Here is a 22973-nt window from a genome sequence, read left to right as displayed (position 1 = left end):
ATAAAATTGACATTACAGATAGCAGAGGATGGTTTCGATCCATCGACCTCTGGGTTATGGGCCCAGCACGCTTCCGCTGCGCCACTCTGCTCTGACTTATGCAAGATGGAAATTGAACCCACTATCTCTAGATTAGGACATTATGCACAATGCGTATAATTCATGTACAGATAGAATGCGTTGTATAGTCTAGGAAAAGCTCAGCTTAGACCTCCATTACGAGCAAAGTGGTGAATTTTCAGAGAATAGTGACTCCATGACTAGCTCTCGGGCATCTGCAGAAGACACAGGCGTATGAAAGCAAGGTTTGTAAACACATGTTTGTGGCAGTGGTGGGATTTGACCCCACGCCTCCAGAGAGACTGGAGCCTTAATCCAGCGCCTTAGACCACTCGGCCACACTACCTATGAACGTTGTGTTTCGCTGATGCCTACTTGTTCCTCTTAACTTGAAGCAGGCGTAAAGACCAAAGTGGACATGGCCACAAGTGAGGAAATACGATATACCCAGATTCAACGCGTTATCTTGGCATTATGCCAAGACAGCATGTTGATGTTGTGACGACGAAGCGTTAAAAGGAGGAAGCAGTTGTTGGACAACAGGCTTAGCAGAGGATGGTTTCGATCCATCGACCTCTGGGTTATGGGCCCAGCACGCTTCCGCTGCGCCACTCTGCTCTGACTTAAGCAAGATGGAAATTGAACCCACAATCTCTAGATTAGGACATTATGCACAATGCGGATAATTCATGTACAGATAGAATGCGTTGTATGGTCTAGGAAAAGCTCAGCTTAGACCTCCATTACGAGCAAAGTGGTGAATCTTCAGAGAATAGTGACTTCATGACTAGCTCTCGGGCATCTGCAGAAGACACAGGCGTATGAAAGCAAGGTTTGTAAACACATGTTTGTGGCAGTGGTGGGATTTGAACCCACGCCTCCAGAGAGACTGGAGCTTTAATCCAGCGCCTTAGACCACTCGGCCACACTACTTATGAACGTTGTGTTTCGCTGATGCCTACTTGTTCCTCTTAACTTGAAGCAGGCGTAAAGACCAAAGTGGACATGGCCACAAGTGAGGAAATACGATATACCCAGATTCAACGCGTTGTCTTGGCATGATGCCAAGACAGCATGTTGATGTTGTGACGACGAAGCGTTAAAACGACGAAGCAGTTGTTGGACAATGGGCTTAGAGGATGGTTTCGATCCATCGACCTCTGGGTTATGGGCCCAGCACGCTTCCGCTGCGCCACTCTGCTTTACATTCACTGGAAGGGATTTTTGTGTCATTTGATCATCATGTTTGTTTGACAAAGGAGCATTTTCTTTCAAACTGACATAGAAACTGCATTGTGTGGGATTTGCCATCAATCGGGACACATCATGAAACGTCAGAACAGCAGGTTGATGTTGTGATGAGTAAGTGCTGAAATCAGGAAAAAAGAAAATTGACATTACAGATAGCAGAGGATGGTTTCAATCCATCGACCTCTGGGTTGTAGGCTCAGCACGCTTCTGCTGCGCCACTCTGCTCTGACTTATGCAAGATGGAAATTGAACCCACAGTCTCTAGATTAGGACATTATGCACAATGCGTATAATTCATGTACAGATAGAATGCATTATATAGTCTAGGAAAAGCTCGGCTTAGACCTCCATTACGAGCAAAGTGGTGAATCTTCAGAGAATAGTGACTTCATGACTAGCTCTCGGGCATCTGCAGAAGACACAGGCGTATGAAAGCAAGGTTTGTAAACACATGTTTGTGGCAGTGGTGGGATTTCAACCCACGCCTCCAGAGAGACTGGAGTCTTAATCCAGCGCCTTAGACCACTCGGCCACACTACCTATGAACGTTGTGTTTCGCTGATGCCTACTTGTTCCTTTTAACTTGAAGCAGGCGTAAAGACCAAAGTGGACATGGCCACAAGTGAGGAAATACGATATACCCAGATTCAACGCGTTGTCTTGGCATGATGCCAAGACAGCATGTTGATGTTGTGACGACGAAGCGTTAAAAGGATGAAGCAGTTGTTGGACAACGGGCTTAGCAGAGGATGGTTTCGATCTATCGACCTCTGGGTTATGGGCCCAGCACGCTTCCGCTGCGCCACTCTGCTTTACATTCACTGGATGGTATTTGTGTGTCATTTGATCATCATGTTTGTTTGACAAAGGAGCATTTTCTTTCAAACTGACATAGAAACTGCATTGTGTGGGATTTGCCATCAATCGGGACACATCATGAAACGTCAGAACAGCAGGTTGATGTTGTGATGAGTAAGTGCTGAAATCAGGAAAAAATCAAATTGACATTACAGATAGCAGAGGATGGTTTCGATCCATCGACCTCTGGGTTATGGGCCCAGCACGCTTCCGCTGCACCACTCTGCTCTGACTTATGCAAGATGGAAATTGAACCCACTATCTCTAGATTAGGACATTATGCACAATGCGTATAATTCATGTACAGATAGAATGCGTTGTATAGTCTAGGAAAAGCTCAGCTTAGACCTCCATTACGAGCAAAGTGGTGAATTTTCAGAGAATAGTGACTCCATGACTAGCTCTCAGGCATCTGCAGAAGACACAGGCGTATGAAAGCAAGGTTTGTAAACACATGTTTGTGGCAGTGGTGGGATTTGACCCCACGCCTCCAGAGAGACTGGAGCCTTAATCCAGCGCCTTAGACCACTCGGCCACACTACCTATGAACGTTGTGTTTCGCTGATGCCTACTTGTTCCTCTTAACTTGAAGCAGGCGTTAAAGACCAAAGTGGACATGGCCACAAGTGAGGAAATACGATATACCCAGATTCAACGCGTTATCTTGGCATTATGCCAAGACAGCATGTTGATGTTGTGACGACGAAGCGTTAAAAGGAGGAAGCAGTCGTTGGACAACAGGCTTAGCAGAGGATGGTTTCGATCCATCGACCTCTGGGTTATGGGCCCAGCACGCTTCCGCTGTGCCACTCTGCTCTGACTTATGCAAGATGGAAATTGAACCCACAATCTCTAGATTAGGACATTATGCACAATGCGTATAATTCATGTACAGATAGAATGCGTTGTATGGTCTAGGAAAAGCTCAGCTTAGACCTCCATTACGAGCAAAGTGGTGAAACTTCAGAGAATAGTGACTTCATGACTAGCTCTCGGGCATCTGCAGAAGACACAGGCGTATGAAAGCAAGGTTTGTAAACACATGTTTGTGGCAGTGGTGGGATTTGAACCCACGCCTCCAGAGAGACTGGAGCCTTAATCCAGCGCCTTAGACCACTTGGCCACACTACCTATGAACGTTGTGTTTCGCTGATGCCTACTTGTTCCTCTTAACTTGAAGCAGGCGTAAAGACTAAAGTGGACATGGCCACAAGTGAGGAAATACGATATACCCAGATTCAACGCGTTGTCTTGGCATGATGCCAAGACAGCATGTTGATGTTGTGACGACGAAGCGTTAAAACGACGAAGCAGTTGTTGGACAACGGGCTTAGCAGTGGATGGTTTCGATCCATCGACCTCTGGGTTACGGGCCCAGCACGCTTCCGCTGCGCCACTCTGCTTTACATTCACTGGAAGGGATTTGTGTGTCATTTGATCATCATGTTTGTTTGACAAAGGAGCATTTTCTTTCAAACTGACATAGAAACTGCATTGTGTGGGATTTGCCATCAATCGGGACACATCATGAAACGTCAGAACAGCAGGTTGATGTTGTGATGAGTAAGTGCTGAAATCAGGAAAAAAGAAAATTGACATTACAGATAGCAGAGGATGGTTTCAATCCATCGACCTCTGGGTTGTAGGCTCAGCACGCTTCTGCTGCGCCACTCTGCTCTGACTTATGCAAGATGGAAATTGAACCCACAGTCTCTAGATTAGGACATTATGCACAATGCGTATAATTCATGTACAGATAGAATGCATTATATAGTCTAGGAAAAGCTCGGCTTAGACCTCCATTACGAGCAAAGTGGTGAATCTTCAGAGAATAGTGACTTCATGACTAGCTCTCAGGCATCTGCAGAAGACACAGGCATATGAAAGCAAGGTTTGTAAACACATGTTTGTGGCAGTGGTGGGATTTGAACCCACGCCTCCAGAGAGACTGGAGCCTTAATCCAGCGCCTTAGACCACTTGGCCACACTACCTATGAACGTTGTGTTTCGCTGATGCCTACTTGTTCCTTTTAACTTGAAGCAGGCGTAAAGACCAAAGTGGACATGGCCACAAGTGAGGAAATACGATATACCCAGATTCAACGCGTTGTCTTGGCATGATGCCAAGACAGCATGTTGATGTTGTGACGACGAAGCGTTAAAAGGATGAAGCAGTTGTTGGACAACGGGCTTAGCAGAGGATGGTTTCGATCTATCGACCTCTGGGTTATGGGCCCAGCACGCTTCCGCTGCGCCACTCTGCTTTACATTCACTGGATGGTATTTGTGTGTCATTTGATCATCATGTTTGTTTGACAAAGGAGCATTTTCTTTCAAACTGACATAGAAACTGCATTGTGTGGGATTTGCCATCAATCGGGACACATCATGAAACGTCAGAACAGCAGGTTGATGTTGTGATGAGTAAGTGCTGAAATCAGGAAAAAATCAAATTGACATTACAGATAGCAGAGGATGGTTTCGATCCATCGACCTCTGGGTTATGGGCCCAGCACGCTTCCGCTGCACCACTCTGCTCTGACTTATGCAAGATGGAAATTGAACCCACTATCTCTAGATTAGGACATTATGCACAATGCGTATAATTCATGTACAGATAGAATGCGTTGTATAGTCTAGGAAAAGCTCAGCTTAGACCTCCATTACGAGCAAAGTGGTGAATTTTCAGAGAATAGTGACTCCATGACTAGCTCTCAGGCATCTGCAGAAGACACAGGCGTATGAAAGCAAGGTTTGTAAACACATGTTTGTGGCAGTGGTGGGATTTGACCCCACGCCTCCAGAGAGACTGGAGCCTTAATCCAGCGCCTTAGACCACTCGGCCACACTACCTATGAACGTTGTGTTTCGCTGATGCCTACTTGTTCCTCTTAACTTGAAGCAGGCGTTAAAGACCAAAGTGGACATGGCCACAAGTGAGGAAATACGATATACCCAGATTCAACGCGTTATCTTGGCATTATGCCAAGACAGCATGTTGATGTTGTGACGACGAAGCGTTAAAAGGAGGAAGCAGTCGTTGGACAACAGGCTTAGCAGAGGATGGTTTCGATCCATCGACCTCTGGGTTATGGGCCCAGCACGCTTCCGCTGTGCCACTCTGCTCTGACTTATGCAAGATGGAAATTGAACCCACAATCTCTAGATTAGGACATTATGCACAATGCGTATAATTCATGTACAGATAGAATGCGTTGTATGGTCTAGGAAAAGCTCAGCTTAGACCTCCATTACGAGCAAAGTGGTGAAACTTCAGAGAATAGTGACTTCATGACTAGCTCTCAGGCATCTGCAGAAGACACAGGCGTATGAAAGCAAGGTTTGTAAACACATGTTTGTGGCAGTGGTGGGATTTGAACCCACGCCTCCAGAGAGACTGGAGCCTTAATCCAGCGCCTTAGACCACTTGGCCACACTACCTATGAACGTTGTGTTTCGCTGATGCCTACTTGTTCCTCTTAACTTGAAGCAGGCGTAAAGACTAAAGTGGACATGGCCACAAGTGAGGAAATACGATATACCCAGATTCAACGCGTTGTCTTGGCATGATGCCAAGACAGCATGTTGATGTTGTGACGACGAAGCGTTAAAACGACGAAGCAGTTGTTGGACAACGGGCTTAGCAGTGGATGGTTTCGATCCATCGACCTCTGGGTTACGGGCCCAGCACGCTTCCGCTGCGCCACTCTGCTTTACATTCACTGGAAGGGATTTGTGTGTCATTTGATCATCATGTTTGTTTGACAAAGGAGCATTTTCTTTCAAACTGACATAGAAACTGCATTGTGTGGGATTTGCCATCAATCGGGACACATCATGAAACGTCAGAACAGCAGGTTGATGTTGTGATGAGTAAGTGCTGAAATCAGGAAAAAAGAAAATTGACATTACAGATAGCAGAGGATGGTTTCAATCCATCGACCTCTGGGTTGTAGGCTCAGCACGCTTCTGCTGCGCCACTCTGCTCTGACTTATGCAAGATGGAAATTGAACCCACAGTCTCTAGATTAGGACATTATGCACAATGCGTATAATTCATGTACAGATAGAATGCATTATATAGTCTAGGAAAAGCTCGGCTTAGACCTCCATTACGAGCAAAGTGGTGAATCTTCAGAGAATAGTGACTTCATGACTAGCTCTCAGGCATCTGCAGAAGACACAGGCATATGAAAGCAAGGTTTGTAAACACATGTTTGTGGCAGTGGTGGGATTTGAACCCACGCCTCCAGAGAGACTGGAGCCTTAATCCAGCGCCTTAGACCACTCTGCCACACTACCTATGGAAGTTGTGTTTCGCTGATGCCATGTTGTTCCTCTTAACTTGAAGCAGGCGTAAAGACCAAAGTTGACATGGCCACAAGTGAGGAAATACGATATACCCAGATTCAACGCGTTGTCTTGGCATGATGCCAAGACAGCAGGTTGATGTTGTGACGACGAAGCGTTAAAAGGAGGAAGCAGTTGTTGGACAACGGGCTTAGCAGAGGATGGTTTCGATCCATCGATCTCTGGGTTATGGGCCCAGCACGCTTCCGCTGCGCCACTCTGCTCTGACTTATGCCAGATGGAAATTGAACCCACTATCTCTAGATTAGGACATTATGCACAATGCGTATAATTCATGTACAGATAGAATGCGTTGTATAGTCTAGGAAAAGCTCAGCTTAGACCTCCATTACGAGCAAAGTGGTGAATCTTCAGAGAATAGTGACTCCATGACTAGCTCTCGGGCATCTGCAGAAGACACTGGCGTATGAAAGCAAGGTTTGTAAAGACATGTTTGTGACAGTGGTGGGATTTGAACCCACGCCTCCAGAGAGACTGGAGCCTTAATCCAGCGCCTTAGACCACTCGGCCACACTACCTATGAACGTTGTGTTTCGCTGATGCCTACTTGTTCCTCTTAACTTGAAGCAGGCGTAAAGACTAAAGTGGACATGGCCACAAGTGAGGAAATACGATATACCCAGATTCAACGCGTTGTCTTGGCATGATGCCAAGACAGCATGTTGATGTTGTGACGACGAAGCGTTAAAACGACGAAGCAGTTGTTGGACAACGGGCTTAGCAGTGGACGGTTTCGATCCATCGACCTCTGGGTTACGGGCCCAGCACGCTTCCGCTGCGCCACTCTGCTTTACATTCACTGGAAGGGATTTGTGTGTCATTTGATCATCATGTTTGTTTGACAAAGGAGCATTTTCTTTCAAACTGACATAGAAACTGCATTGTGTGGGATTTGCCATCAATCGGGACACATCATGAAACGTCAGAACAGCAGGTTGATGTTGTGATGAGTAAGTGCTGAAATCAGGAAAAAAGAAAATTGACATTACAGATAGCAGAGGATGGTTTCAATCCATCGACCTCTGGGTTGTAGGCTCAGCACGCTTCTGCTGCGCCACTCTGCTCTGACTTATGCAAGATGGAAATTGAACCCACAGTCTCTAGATTAGGACATTATGCACAATGCGTATAATTCATGTACAGATAGAATGCATTATATAGTCTAGGAAAAGCTCGGCTTAGACCTCCATTACGAGCAAAGTGGTGAATCTTCAGAGAATAGTGACTTCATGACTAGCTCTCGGGCATCTGCAGAAGACACAGGCGTATGAAAGCAAGGTTTGTAAACACATGTTTGTGGCAGTGGTGGGATTTGAACCCACGCCTCCAGAGAGACTGGAGCCTTAATCCAGCGCCTTAGACCACTCGGCCACACTACCTATGGAAGTTGTGTTTCGCTGATGCCATGTTGTTCCTCTTAACTTGAAGCAGGCGTAAAGACCAAAGTTGACATGGCCACAAGTGAGGAAATACGATATACCCAGATTCAACGCGTTGTCTTGGCATGATGCCAAGACAGCAGGTTGATGTTGTGACGACGAAGCGTTAAAAGGAGGAAGCAGTTGTTGGACAACGGGCTTAGCAGAGGATGGTTTCGATCCATTGATCTCTGGGTTATGGGCCCAGCACGCTTCCGCTGCGCCACTCTGCTCTGACTTATGCCAGATGGAAATTGAACCCACTATCTCTAGATTAGGACATTATGCACAATGCGTATAATTCATGTACAGATAGAATGCGTTGTATAGTCTAGGAAAAGCTCAGCTTAGACCTCCATTACGAGCAAAGTGGTGAATCTTCAGAGAATAGTGACTCCATGACTAGCTCTCGGGCATCTGCAGAAGACACTGGCGTATGAAAGCAAGGTTTGTAAAGACATGTTTGTGACAGTGGTGGGATTTGAACCCACGCCTCCAGAGAGACTGGAGCCTTAGACCACTCGGCCACACTACCTATGAACGTTGTGTTTCGCTGATGCCTACTTGTTCTTCTTAACTTGAAGCAGGCGTAAAGACCAAAGTGGACATGGCCACAAGTGAGGAAATACGATATACCCAGATTCAACGCGTTATCTTGGCATGATGCCAAGACAGCATGTTGATGTTGTGACGACGAAGCGTTAAAAGGAGGAAGCAGTTGTTGGACAACGGGCTTAGCAGAGGATGGTTTCGATCCATCGACCTCTGGGTTATGGGCCCAGCACGCTTCCGCTGCGCCACTCTGCTCTGACTTATGCAAGATGGAAATTGAACCCACAATCTCTAGATTAGGACATTATGCACAATGCGTATAATTCATGTACAGATAGAATGCGTTGTATAGTCTAGGAAAAGCTCACCTTAGACCTCCATTACGAGCAAAGTGGTGAATCTTCAGAGAATAGTGACTTCATGACTAGCTCTCGGGCATCTGCAGAAGACACAGGCGTATGAAAGCAAGGTTTGTAAACACATGTTTACAGCAGTGGTGGGATTTGAACCCACACCTCCAGAGAGACTGGAGCCTTAATCCAGCGCCTTAGACCACTCGGCCACACTACCTATGAACATTGTGTTTCGCTGATGCCTACTTGTTCCTCTTAACTTGAAGCAGGCGTAAAGACCAAAGTTGACATGGCCACAAGTGAGGAAATACGATATACCCAGATTCAACGTGTTGACTTGGCATGATGCCACGACAGCATGTTAATGTTGTGACGACGAAGCGTTAAAAGGAAGAAGCAGTTGTTGGACAACGGGCTTAGCAGAGGATGGTTTCGATCCATCGACCTCTGGGTTATGGGCCCAGCACGCTTCCGCTGCGCCACTCTGCTTTACATTACCTGGATGGGATTTGTGTGTCATTTGATCATCATGTTTGTTTGACAAAGGAGCATTTTCTTTCAAACTGACATAGAAACTGCATTGTGTGGGATTTGCCATAAATCGGGACACATCATGAAACGTCAGAACAGCAGGTTGATGTTGTGATGAGTAAGTGCTGAAATCAGGAAAAAATAAAATTGACATTACAGATAGCAGAGGATGGTTTCAATCCATCGACCTCTGGGTTGTAGGCCCATCACGCTTCCGCTGCGCCACTCTGCTCTGACTTATGCAAGATGGAAATTGAACCCACAATCTCTAGATTAGGACATTATGCACAATACGTATAATTCATGTACAGATAGAATGCATTATATAGTCTAGGAAAAGCTCAGCTTAGACCACCATTACGAGCAAAGTGGTGAATCTTCAGAGAATAGTGACTTCATGACTAGCTCTCGGGCATCTGCAGAAGACACAGGCGTATGAAAGCAAGGTTTGTAAACACATGTTTGTGGCAGTGGTGGGATTTCGACCCACGCCTCCAGAGAGACTGGAGTCTTAATCCAGCGCCTTAGACCACTCGGCCACACTACCTATGAACGTTGTGTTTCGCTGATGCCTACTTGTTCCTTTTAACTTGAAGCAGGCGTAAAGACCAAAGTGGACATGGCCACAAGTGAGGAAATACGATATACCCAGATTCAACGCGTTGTCTTGGCATGATGCCAAGACAGCATGTTGATGTTGTGACGACGAAGCGTTAAAAGGATGCAGCAGTTGTTGGACAACGGGCTTAGCAGAGGATGGTTTCGATCTATCGACCTCTGGGTTATGGGCCCAGCACGCTTCCGGTGCGCCACTCTGCTTTACATTCACTGGATGGGATTTCTGTGTCATTTGATCATCATGTTTGTTTGACAAAGGAGCATTTTCTTTCAAACTGACATAGAAACTGCATTGTGTGGGATTTGCCATCAATCGGGACACATCATGAAACGTCAGAACAGCAGGTTGATGTTGTGATGAGTAAGTGCTGAAATCAGGAAAAAATCAAATTGACATTACAGATAGCAGAGGATGGTTTCGATCCATCGACCTCTGGGTTATGGGCCCAGCACGCTTCCGCTGCGCCACTCTGCTCTGACTTATGCAAGATGGAAATTGAACCCACTATCTCTAGATTAGGACATTATGCACAATGCGTATAATTCATGTACAGATAGAATGCGTTGTATAGTCTAGGAAAAGCTCAGCTTAGACCTCCATTACGAGCAAAGTGGTGAATTTTCAGAGAATAGTGACTCCATGACTAGCTCTCGGGCATCTGCAGAAGACACAGGCGTATGAAAGCAAGGTTTGTAAACACATGTTTGTGGCAGTGGTGGTATTTGAACCCACGCCTCCAGAGAGACTGGAGCCTTAATCCAGCGCCTTAGACCACTCGGCCACACTACCTATGAACGTTGTGTTTCGCTGATGCCTACTTGTTCCTCTTAACTTGAAGCAGGCGTAAAGACCAAAGTGGACATGGCCACAAGTGAGGAAATACGATATACCCAGATTCAACGCGTTATCTTGGCATTATGCCAAGACAGCATGTTGATGTTGTGACGACGAAGCGTTAAAAGGAGGAAGCAGTTGTTGGACAACGGGCTTATCAGAGGATGGTTTCGATCCATCGACCTCTGGGTTATGGGCCCAGCACGCTTCCGCTGCGCCACTCTGCTCTGACTTATGCAAGATGGAAATTGAACCCACAATCTCTAGATTAGGACATTATGCACAATGCGTATAATTCATGTACAGATAGAATGCGTTGTATGGTCTAGGAAAAGCTCAGCTTAGACCTCCATTACGAGCAAAGTGGTGAATCTTCAGAGAATAGTGACTTCATGACTAGCTCTCGGGAATCTGCAGAAGACACAGGCGTATGAAAGCAAGGTTTGTAAATACATGTTTGAGGCAGTGGTGGGATTTGAACCCACTCCTCCAGAGAGACTGGAGCCTTAATCCAGCGCCTTAGACCACTCGGCCACACTACCTATGAACGTTGTGTTTCGCTGATGCCTACTTGTTCCTCTTAACTTGAAGCAGGCGTAAAGACCAAAGTTGACATGGCCACAAGTGAGGAAATACGATATACCCAGATTCAACGCGTTGTCTTGGCATGATGCCAAGACAGCAGGTTGATGTTGTGACGACGAAGCGTTAAAAGGAGGAAGCAGTTGTTGGACAACGGGCTTAGCAGAGGATGGTTTCGATCCATCGACCTCTGGGTTATGGGCCCAGCACGCTTCCGCTGCGCCACTCTGCTCTGACTTATGCCAGATGGAAATTGAACCCACTATCTCTAGATTAGGACATTATGCACAATGCGTATAATTCATGTACAGATAGAATGCGTTGTATAGTCTAGGAAAAGCTCAGCTTAGACCTCCATTACGAGCAAAGTGGTGAATCTTCAGAGAATAGTGACTCCATGACTAGCTCTCAGGCATCTGCAGAAGACACTGGCGTATGAAAGCAAGGTTTGTAAAGACATGTTTGTGACAGTGGTGGGATTTGAACCCACGCCTCCAGAGAGACTGGAGCCTTAGACCACTCAGCCACACTACCTATGAACGTTGTGTTTCGCTGATGCCTACTTGTTCTTCTTAACTTGAAGCAGGCGTAAAGACCAAAGTGGACATGGCCACAAGTGAGGAAATACGATATACCCAGATTCAACGCGTTATCTTGGCATGATGCCAAGACAGCATGTTGATGTTGTGACGACGAAGCGTTAAAAGGAGGAAGCAGTTGTTGGACAACGGGCTTAGCAGAGGACGGTTTCGATCCATCGACCTCTGGGTTATGGGCCCAGCACGCTTCCGTTGCGCCACTCTGCTTTACATTCACTGGAAGGGATTTGTGTGTCATTTGATCATCATGTTTGTTTGACAAAGGAGCATTTTCTTTCAAACTGACATAGAAACTGCATTGTGTGGGATTTGCCATCAATCGGGACACATCATGAAACGTCAGAACAGCAGGTTGATGTTGTGATGAGTAAGTGCTGAAATCAGGAAAAAAGAAAATTGACATTACAGATAGCAGAGGATGGTTTCAATCCATCGACCTCTGGGTTGTAGGCTCAGCACGCTTCTGCTGCGCCACTCTGCTCTGACTTATGCAAGATGGAAATTGAACCCACAGTCTCTAGATTAGGACATTATGCACAATGCGTATAATTCATGTACAGATAGAATGCATTATATAGTCTAGGAAAGGCTCGGCTTAGACCTCCATTACGAGCAAAGTGGTGAATCTTCAGAGAATAGTGACTTCATGACTAGCTCTCGGGCATCTGCAGAAGACACAGGCGTATGAAAGCAAGGTTTGTAAACACATGTTTGTGGCAGTGGTGGGATTTGAACCCACGCCTCCAGAGAGACTGGAGCCTTAATCCAGCGCCTTAGACCACTCGGCCACACTACCTATGAAAGTTGTGTTTCGCTGATGCCATGTTGTTCCTCTTCACTTGAAGCAGGCGTAAAGAACAAAGTTGACATGGCCACAAGTGAGGAAATACGATATACCCAGATTCAACGCGTTGTCTTGGCATGATGCCAAGACAGCAGGTTGATGTTGTGACGACGAAGCGTTAAAAGGAGGAAGCAGTTGTTGGACAACGGGCTTAGCAGAGGATGGTTTCGATCCATCGATCTCTGGGTTATGGGCCCAGCACGCTTCCGCTGTGCCACTCTGCTCTGACTTATGCCAGATGGAAATTGAACCCACTATCTCTAGATTAGGACATTATGCACAATGCGTATAATTCATGTACAGATAGAATGCGTTGTATAGTCTAGGAAAAGCTCAGCTTAGACCTCCATTACGAGCAAAGTGGTGAATCTTCAGAGAATAGTGACTCCATGACTAGCTCTCGGGCATCTGCAGAAGACACTGGCGTATGAAAGCAAGGTTTGTAAAGACATGTTTGTGACAGTGGTGGGATTTGAACCCACGCCTCCAGAGAGACTGGAGCCTTAGACCACTCGGCCACACTACCTATGAACGTTGTGTTTCGCTGATGCCTACTTGTTCTTCTTAACTTGAAGCAGGCGTAAAGACCAAAGTGGACATGGCCACAAGTGAGGAAATACGATATACCCAGATTCAACGCGTTATCTTGGCATGATGCCAAGACAGCATGTTGATGTTGTGACGACGAAGCGTTAAAAGGAGGAAGCAGTTGTTGGACAACGGGCTTAGCAGAGGATGGTTTCGATCCATCGACCTCTGGGTTATGGGCCCAGCACGCTTCCGCTGCGCCACTCTGCTCTGACTTATGCAAGATGGAAATTGAACCCACAATCTCTAGATTAGGACATTATGCACAATGCGTATAATTCATGTACAGATAGAATGCGTTGTATAGTCTAGGAAAAGCTCACCTTAGACCTCCATTACGAGCAAAGTGGTGAATCTTCAGAGAATAGTGACTTCATGACTAGCTCTCGGGCATCTGCAGAAGACACAGGCGTATGAAAGCAAGGTTTGTAAACACATGTTTACAGCAGTGGTGGGATTTGAACCCACACCTCCAGAGAGACTGGAGCCTTAATCCAGCGCCTTAGACCACTCGGCCACATTACCTATGAACATTGTGTTTCGCTGATGCCTACTTGTTCCTCTTAACTTGAAGCAGGCGTAAAGACCAAAGTTGACATGGCCACAAGTGAGGAAATACGATATACCCAGATTCAACGTGTTGACTTGGCATGATGCCACGACAGCATGTTAATGTTGTGACGACGAAGCGTTAAAAGGAAGAAGCAGTTGTTGGACAACGGGCTTAGCAGAGGATGGTTTCGATCCATCGACCTCTGGGTTATGGGCCCAGCACGCTTCCGCTGCGCCACTCTGCTTTACATTACCTGGATGGGATTTGTGTGTCATTTGATCATCATGTTTGTTTGACAAAGGAGCATTTTCTTTCAAACTGACATAGAAACTGCATTGTGTGGGATTTGCCATAAATCGGGACACATCATGAAACGTCAGAACAGCAGGTTGATGTTGTGATGAGTAAGTGCTGAAATCAGGAAAAAATAAAATTGACATTACAGATAGCAGAGGATGGTTTCAATCCATCGACCTCTGGGTTGTAGGCCCATCACGCTTCCGCTGCGCCACTCTGCTCTGACTTATGCAAGATGGAAATTGAACCCACAATCTCTAGATTAGGACATTATGCACAATACGTATAATTCATGTACAGATAGAATGCATTATATAGTCTAGGAAAAGCTCAGCTTAGACCACCATTACGAGCAAAGTGGTGAATCTTCAGAGAATAGTGACTTCATGACTAGCTCTCGGGCATCTGCAGAAGACACAGGCGTATGAAAGCAAGGTTTGTAAACACATGTTTGTGGCAGTGGTGGGATTTCGACCCACGCCTCCAGAGAGACTGGAGTCTTAATCCAGCGCCTTAGACCACTCGGCCACACTACCTATGAACGTTGTGTTTCGCTGATGCCTACTTGTTCCTTTTAACTTGAAGCAGGCGTAAAGACCAAAGTGGACATGGCCACAAGTGAGGAAATACGATATACCCAGATTCAACGCGTTGTCTTGGCATGATGCCAAGACAGCATGTTGATGTTGTGACGACGAAGCGTTAAAAGGATGCAGCAGTTGTTGGACAACGGGCTTAGCAGAGGATGGTTTCGATCTATCGACCTCTGGGTTATGGGCCCAGCACGCTTCCGGTGCGCCACTCTGCTTTACATTCACTGGATGGGATTTCTGTGTCATTTGATCATCATGTTTGTTTGACAAAGGAGCATTTTCTTTCAAACTGACATAGAAACTGCATTGTGTGGGATTTGCCATCAATCGGGACACATCATGAAACGTCAGAACAGCAGGTTGATGTTGTGATGAGTAAGTGCTGAAATCAGGAAAAAATCAAATTGACATTACAGATAGCAGAGGATGGTTTCGATCCATCGACCTCTGGGTTATGGGCCCAGCACGCTTCCGCTGCGCCACTCTGCTCTGACTTATGCAAGATGGAAATTGAACCCACTATCTCTAGATTAGGACATTATGCACAATGCGTATAATTCATGTACAGATAGAATGCGTTGTATAGTCTAGGAAAAGCTCAGCTTAGACCTCCATTACGAGCAAAGTGGTGAATTTTCAGAGAATAGTGACTCCATGACTAGCTCTCGGGCATCTGCAGAAGACACAGGCGTATGAAAGCAAGGTTTGTAAACACATGTTTGTGGCAGTGGTGGTATTTGAACCCACGCCTCCAGAGAGACTGGAGCCTTAATCCAGCGCCTTAGACCACTCGGCCACACTACCTATGAACGTTGTGTTTCGCTGATGCCTACTTGTTCCTCTTAACTTGAAGCAGGCGTAAAGACCAAAGTGGACATGGCCACAAGTGAGGAAATACGATATACCCAGATTCAACGCGTTATCTTGGCATTATGCCAAGACAGCATGTTGATGTTGTGACGACGAAGCGTTAAAAGGAGGAAGCAGTTGTTGGACAACGGGCTTATCAGAGGATGGTTTCGATCCATCGACCTCTGGGTTATGGGCCCAGCACGCTTCCGCTGCGCCACTCTGCTCTGACTTATGCAAGATGGAAATTGAACCCACAATCTCTAGATTAGGACATTATGCACAATGCGTATAATTCATGTACAGATAGAATGCGTTGTATGGTCTAGGAAAAGCTCAGCTTAGACCTCCATTACGAGCAAAGTGGTGAATCTTCAGAGAATAGTGACTTCATGACTAGCTCTCGGGAATCTGCAGAAGACACAGGCGTATGAAAGCAAGGTTTGTAAATACATGTTTGAGGCAGTGGTGGGATTTGAACCCACTCCTCCAGAGAGACTGGAGCCTTAAGCCAGCGCCTTAGACCACTCGGCCACACTACCTATGAACGTTGTGTTTCGCTGATGCCTACTTGTTCCTCTTAACTTGAAGCAGGCGTAAAGACCAAAGTTGACATGGCCACAAGTGAGGAAATACGATATACCCAGATTCAACGCGTTGTCTTGGCATGATGCCAAGACAGCAGGTTGATGTTGTGACGACGAAGCGTTAAAAGGAGGAAGCAGTTGTTGGACAACGGGCTTAGCAGAGGATGGTTTCGATCCATCGACCTCTGGGTTATGGGCCCAGCACGCTTCCGCTGCGCCACTCTGCTCTGACTTATGCCAGATGGAAATTGAACCCACTATCTCTAGATTAGGACATTATGCACAATGCGTATAATTCATGTACAGATAGAATGCGTTGTATAGTCTAGGAAAAGCTCAGCTTAGACCTCCATTACGAGCAAAGTGGTGAATCTTCAGAGAATAGTGACTCCATGACTAGCTCTCAGGCATCTGCAGAAGACACTGGCGTATGAAAGCAAGGTTTGTAAAGACATGTTTGTGACAGTGGTGGGATTTGAACCCACGCCTCCAGAGAGACTGGAGCCTTAGACCACTCAGCCACACTACCTATGAACGTTGTGTTTCGCTGATGCCTACTTGTTCTTCTTAACTTGAAGCAGGCGTAAAGACCAAAGTGGACATGGCCACAAGTGAGGAAATACGATATACCCAGATTCAACGCGTTATCTTGGCATGATGCCAAGACAGCATGTTGATGTTGTGACGACGAAGCGTTAAAAGGAGGAAGCAGTTGTTGGACAACGGGCTTAGCAGAGGACGGTTTCGATCCATCGACCTCTGGGTTATGGGCCCAGCACGCTTCCGTTGCGCCACTCTGCTTTACATTCACTGGAAGGGATTTGTGTGTCATTTGATCATCATGTTTGTTTGACAAAGGAGCATTTTCTTTCAAACTGACATAGAAACTGCATTGTGTGGGATTTGCCATCAATCGGGACACATCATGAAACGTCAGAACAGCAGGTTGATGTTGTGATGAGTAAGTGCTGAAATCAGGAAAAAAGAAAATTGACATTACAGATAGCAGAGGATGGTTTCAATCCATCGACCTCTGGGTTGTAGGCTCAGCACGCTTCTGCTGCGCCACTCTGCTCTGACTTATGCAAGATGGAAATTGAACCCACAGTCTCTAGATTAGGACATTATGCACAATGCGTATAATTCATGTACAGATAGAATGCATTATATAGTCTAGGAAAGGCTCGGCTTAGACCTCCATTACGAGCAAAGTGGTGAATCTTCAGAGAATAGTGACTTCATGACTAGCTCTCGGGCATCTGCAGAAGACACAGGCGTATGAAAGCAAGGTTTGTAAACACATGTTTGTGGCAGTGGTGGGATTTGAACCCACGCCTCCAGAGAGACTGGAGCCTTAATCCAGCGCCTTAGACCACTCGGCCACACTACCTATGAAAGTTGTGTTTCGCTGATGCCATGTTGTTCCTCTTCACTTGAAGCAGGCGTAAAGAACAAAGTTGACATGGCCACAAGTGAGGAAATACGATATACCCAGATTCAACGCGTTGTCTTGGCATGATGCCAAGACAGCAGGTTGATGTTGTGACGACGAAGCGTTAAAAGGAGGAAGCAGTTGTTGGACAACGGGCTTAGCAGAGGATGGTTTCGATCCATCGACCTCTGGGTTATGGGCCCAGCACGCTTCCGCTGCGCCACTCTGCTCTGACTTATGCCAGATGGAAATTGAACCCACTATCTCTAGATTAGGACATTATGCACAATGCGTATAATTCATGTACAGATAGAATGCGTTGTATAGTCTAGGAAAAGCTCAGCTTAGACCTCCATTACGAGCAAAGTGGTGAATCTTCAGAGAATAGTGACTCCATGACTAGCTCTCGGGCATCTGCAGAAGACACTGGCGTATGAAAGCAAGGTTTGTAAAGACATTGTTTGTGACAGTGGTGGGATTTGAACCCACGCCTCCAGAGAGACTGGAGCCTTAGACCACTCGGCCACACTACCTATGAACGTTGTGTTTCGCTGATGCCTACTTGTTCTTCTTAACTTGAAGCAGGCGTAAAGACCAAAGTGCACATGGCCACAAGTGAGGAAATACGATATACCCAGATTCAACGCGTTATCTTGGCATGATGCCAAGACAGCATGTTGATGTTGTGACGACGAAGCGTTAAAAGGAGGAAGCAGTTGTTGGACAACGGGCTTAGCAGAGGATGGTTTCGATCCATCGACCTCTGGGTTATGGGCCCAGCACGCTTACGCTGCGCCACTCTGCTCTGACTTATGCAAGATGGAAATTGAACCCACAATCTCTAGATTAGGACATTATGCACAATGCGTATAATTCATGTACAGATAGAATGCGTTGTATAGTCTAGGAAAAGCTCACCTTAGACCTCCATTACGAGCAAAGTGGTGAATCTTCAGAGAATAGTGACTTCATGACTAGCTCTCGGGCATCTGCAGAAGACACAGGCGTATGAAAGCAAGGTTTGTAAACACATGTTTGTGGCAGTGGTGGGATTTGAACCCACGCCTCCAGAGACACTGGAGCCTTAATCCAGCGCCTTAGACCACTCGGCCACACTACCTAAGAACATTGTGTTTCGCTGATGCCTACTTGTTCCTCTTAACTTGAAGCAGGCGTAAAGACCAAAGTGGACATGGCCACAAGTGAGGAAATACGATATACCCAGATTCAACGCGTTGTCTTGGCATGATGCCAAGACAGCATGTTGATGTTGTGACGACGAAGCGTTAAAAGGACGAAGCAGTTGTTGGACAACGGGCTTAGCAGAGGATGGTTTCGACCATCGACCTCTGGGTTATGGGCCCAGCACGCTTCCGCTGCGCCACTCTGCTTTACATTCACTGGATGGGATTTGTGTGTCATTTGATCATCTTGTTTGTTTGACAAAGGAGCATTTTCTTTCAAACTGACATAGAAACTGCATTGTGTGGGATTTGCCATCAATCGGGACACATCATGAAACGTCAGAACAGCAGGTTGATGTTGTGATGAGTAAGTGCTGAAATCAGGAAAAAATAAAATTGACATTACAGATAGCAGAGGATGGTTTCAATCCATCGACCTCTGGGTTGTAGGCCCAGCACGCTTCCGCTGCGCCACTCTGCTCTGACTTATACAAGATGGAAATTGAACCCACAATCTCTAGACTAGGACATTCCAAGCCCAGAACGTGGCTCTGAAAATGGACCCAAGCCTTGAGAACCACTGCCCTTAGAGTTTTACCAAACTGACCCCAATATGTACCATATACAAGAGTTTATCATCATAATGACCGGACTATGTACCTATCTGTATACACATCATCAGCTGACTAAAAGAGTACCGCTAAAGCCTGCTTTATACTTGGTCGTACACCGAAGAGAGCAGATCTACAAGCTAACTAGTAGCTAACTAGCAGTCCCAGAACTAGACGGAAATAGGCTCTGTGCATAAAGGCCAATACAGGCTCCTAAGTGGAGCAGATTGCTGAAACGATCTTTCACTTGGTGATACAAGCACCAAATTTGGCACACAAGTGCTTCAGAACCTACTCTCTCAGAAAAGTACGTTATCCACTTGAAAAAAACAAAATGGCCGCATGTTTCAAGATGGCCACCATTCAAAGTGGTTTTAAACAGTGTTTGAAGTATATTTTGATTGAATAATCCTATTTTGATGGTCTATACATCAAAATGCACGTTTTTGAGTATGAGATATCCAATTCTGCATTTAGAGAATCTAAATGATTGGATATAATGATGATACAAATGCTGTGCTGCGCTGTGCTGTACTGCACTGTATGGCACTGTACGGCACTGTACTGTACTGTACCGGACTGGACTGTATTATACTGGACTGTACTGTATTAGACTGTACTGTATTGGACTGTAGTACTGTACTGTACTGTACTGTATTGCTGTTCTGGACTGGACTGGACTGTGCTGCACTTTGGTCATATGGAACCAAACCGTGACAGTTTGGTTCTTCTTTTAGTCCTCACATTTGCAGGCACACAACTGTGTACACTTAAGCATGAAGTGATAGCATTTACATCGTCCTCGGGATTGTCTTTTAGACACATTTTGTCAACTGCTCACAAGTCTGAACAATAGGTGGAAGGATTGTCCAGAGAACTTGCCAGACCTCTCCATCTTTTTGCCAGCCACAGTTGGCAGGGCTTTCAGTTTGCATTTTGCACACTGTTGCCTGACATGCAGTTTTCTTGCCTTTACCATGAAAAGCTGACACAACTGTCTTTCCACTGGCGTGGAAGGACAGCATGCCACTGGATTTCTCTGGGCCAACAATTACCACCATATCATGAATTGGCAATCACCTAATGGACTGACCCTGGCCAAATTATACCCAAATCATTTCTAAGCCTGCACTGACTGCAACAACAAGAATATCTGTGTTGCATGCTAATAGAGTTGATAAAGGGTCGTAAATCCTGCTCTATGTTAATTAAAACTATTTGTAGTTAAACAGCTGAAAACCCAGTGTAAAAAGGATGAGACGAAATCAAAGGCAGACACAGGCCGGTTCTCAAATTAAAAGGTTGACATTGTATTAAGAGAAAGAATCCATCCACGAGGCACCGTACAGCAAAAATATCTCTCTGATATTACAAATATAGACATTAGTATTTATACACAAGTTGGAGTCCGGACATCAGATATAAGGTGGATCCTAACGATTGGTTAAGACCCTTAGACGTCAGATCATATCTGATGAGCTGTCAGGCATCAGGGTGTCATCATAATAAGTTGTTGTTCATCTTATAGTATCCTTGTGTACAACTTATGGTTCCATAAACAAGTTATCCCTTCGATATCATAGGACATGTGGCAGGTTTATCTGTGACAGGGTGACAGCTGACAGAGTAAATTAGTGACGATGTCAGGTCATACAGAGATAGGTCATGTACAGAGATACAGGTCATTAGGACATTAGATCACAAAGCGTTGACCAAGACATGTTTTTACTGATTGGAAACATATGGAGCCGGCACCAGATAGCTATGGAGCCAGCTACATGGCCTTGGTAGGGAAAGTATAGTAGAGTTACAGAAAGCATGTTTAAAAGACTGAAGTACAGGCCCAAAAAGACATCACTATATTAATTTGACTGGTTAGATCGATAGTTCCAGATCATATCAATCTGGTCCACAAAACATATATGTGTAACCCCATCACATGCCTTAATCAACACAGACTTCATTTGTTGCTTAGCTGCATGGAGAGCATGTGTGAAGATGCTGGAGTCAGCTTCTTCGTGGTTGCAAGGACTTAAGCCTTCAAGGCTGATGAGTTTGTTTGAAAGAGGCCATCTGCCATCCAGGTAACTGAAGGCCCGTTACCCTTGGCTCGGCTCTCCCGCACTGGCACATCCTATCAATTCAGGTGCGCTATCTACAATCTAACTACAAAACTACAACTAACTAAACTTGTAGTTGAGATATATACAGGGGCTTATTAGCATTTGGGACACAAAAGTATACTACAGTACAAACTACAGTGAGTACACCACTACAACAGTTAGTAAACTACAACTACAGCTAGTACACTACAAGCCGACACTGAACCCCATGCTGAGTCTCACAGCAGTGATGTCACTAGTGTGCCCTGGTTTTGCTTTGACATCAATCTTATAAAAAAAATTACAAACCAATAGAGCTTGACCACAGCATTTCAATGAATGATCATGAATGTTTCCCTTCAACTTAATGCAATATCTGTGATCAGACAGCTTCCGAAAATGCTCATTTTGAGTCACGTAATAAAATCTTGAATCTTGAAAACTGGCGGCCATATTGGAATTCAATTGACACTATTGAGTTCTTCCAGTCAGAATACATTCATTTTGATTTTTGGATCATTAATACATTTCTGTTCATTCAAGTTCTACTTCAAAAACATTTATTTTGCATTTGATGAAGCGGTCATCTTGAAAACTGACGGCCATCTTGGAGTTTCAGCTGGATAACATACTTTTCTTAAATAGTATATCCTGGACATCATTTGTGCCAAATGTGGTGCTTGTATCACCAAGTGAAAGATTCGGATGGAATATTGATTTAAGCTGCCCCACTACCTTCCAAGGTAGGAGATATATAACCATAGAGTATATCAAAGATGGTAGATAGAGAAAGATAGTCCATCCCAATTATAGCCACATTGGTACCCAAATGGCTGGGGAAAAAGTGTGTGCGTGTGTGTGCGTGTGTGTGTGTGTGTCTGTGCGTATAACTATAAAATTCTACTATACTGTGAGGATGTCCTCACAAGTATAGTAGAATTTGAGAAATAAGACATTGAGAGGAACAGTTTCCTAGTCCTCCTCGCAACATAAATGGTTGTTTGACCATTAAATATGAACCTGAGAACCTTTTAGAGTTAGGGATTAGATATTTAGGTGGTTAGAGTTTGGAGTTATACTTGGTTGCTTGCTGCCGTCTTGCCAAAAGAGTCGGATCAACAAGCTTATAGCTCTGCTACTTTTCGGCATCAGTCTCACAGACAAAAATGCCCAGAAATGGATGGCATTCATAAAATCGCCGTCCAAAAATGTTTTTTTTATAGCGATACAAACGTGTGTGTGTGTGTGTGTGTGTGTGTGTGTGTGTGTGTGTGTGTGTGTGTGTGTGTGTGTGTGTGTGTGTGT

Source organism: Gymnoscopelus braueri (genome assembly GCF_963280865.1).
Source record: "Gymnoscopelus braueri genome assembly, chromosome: 12".
NCBI lineage: Eukaryota > Metazoa > Chordata > Actinopteri > Myctophiformes > Myctophidae > Gymnoscopelus > Gymnoscopelus braueri.
This window is presented reverse-complemented; position numbering follows the sequence as displayed.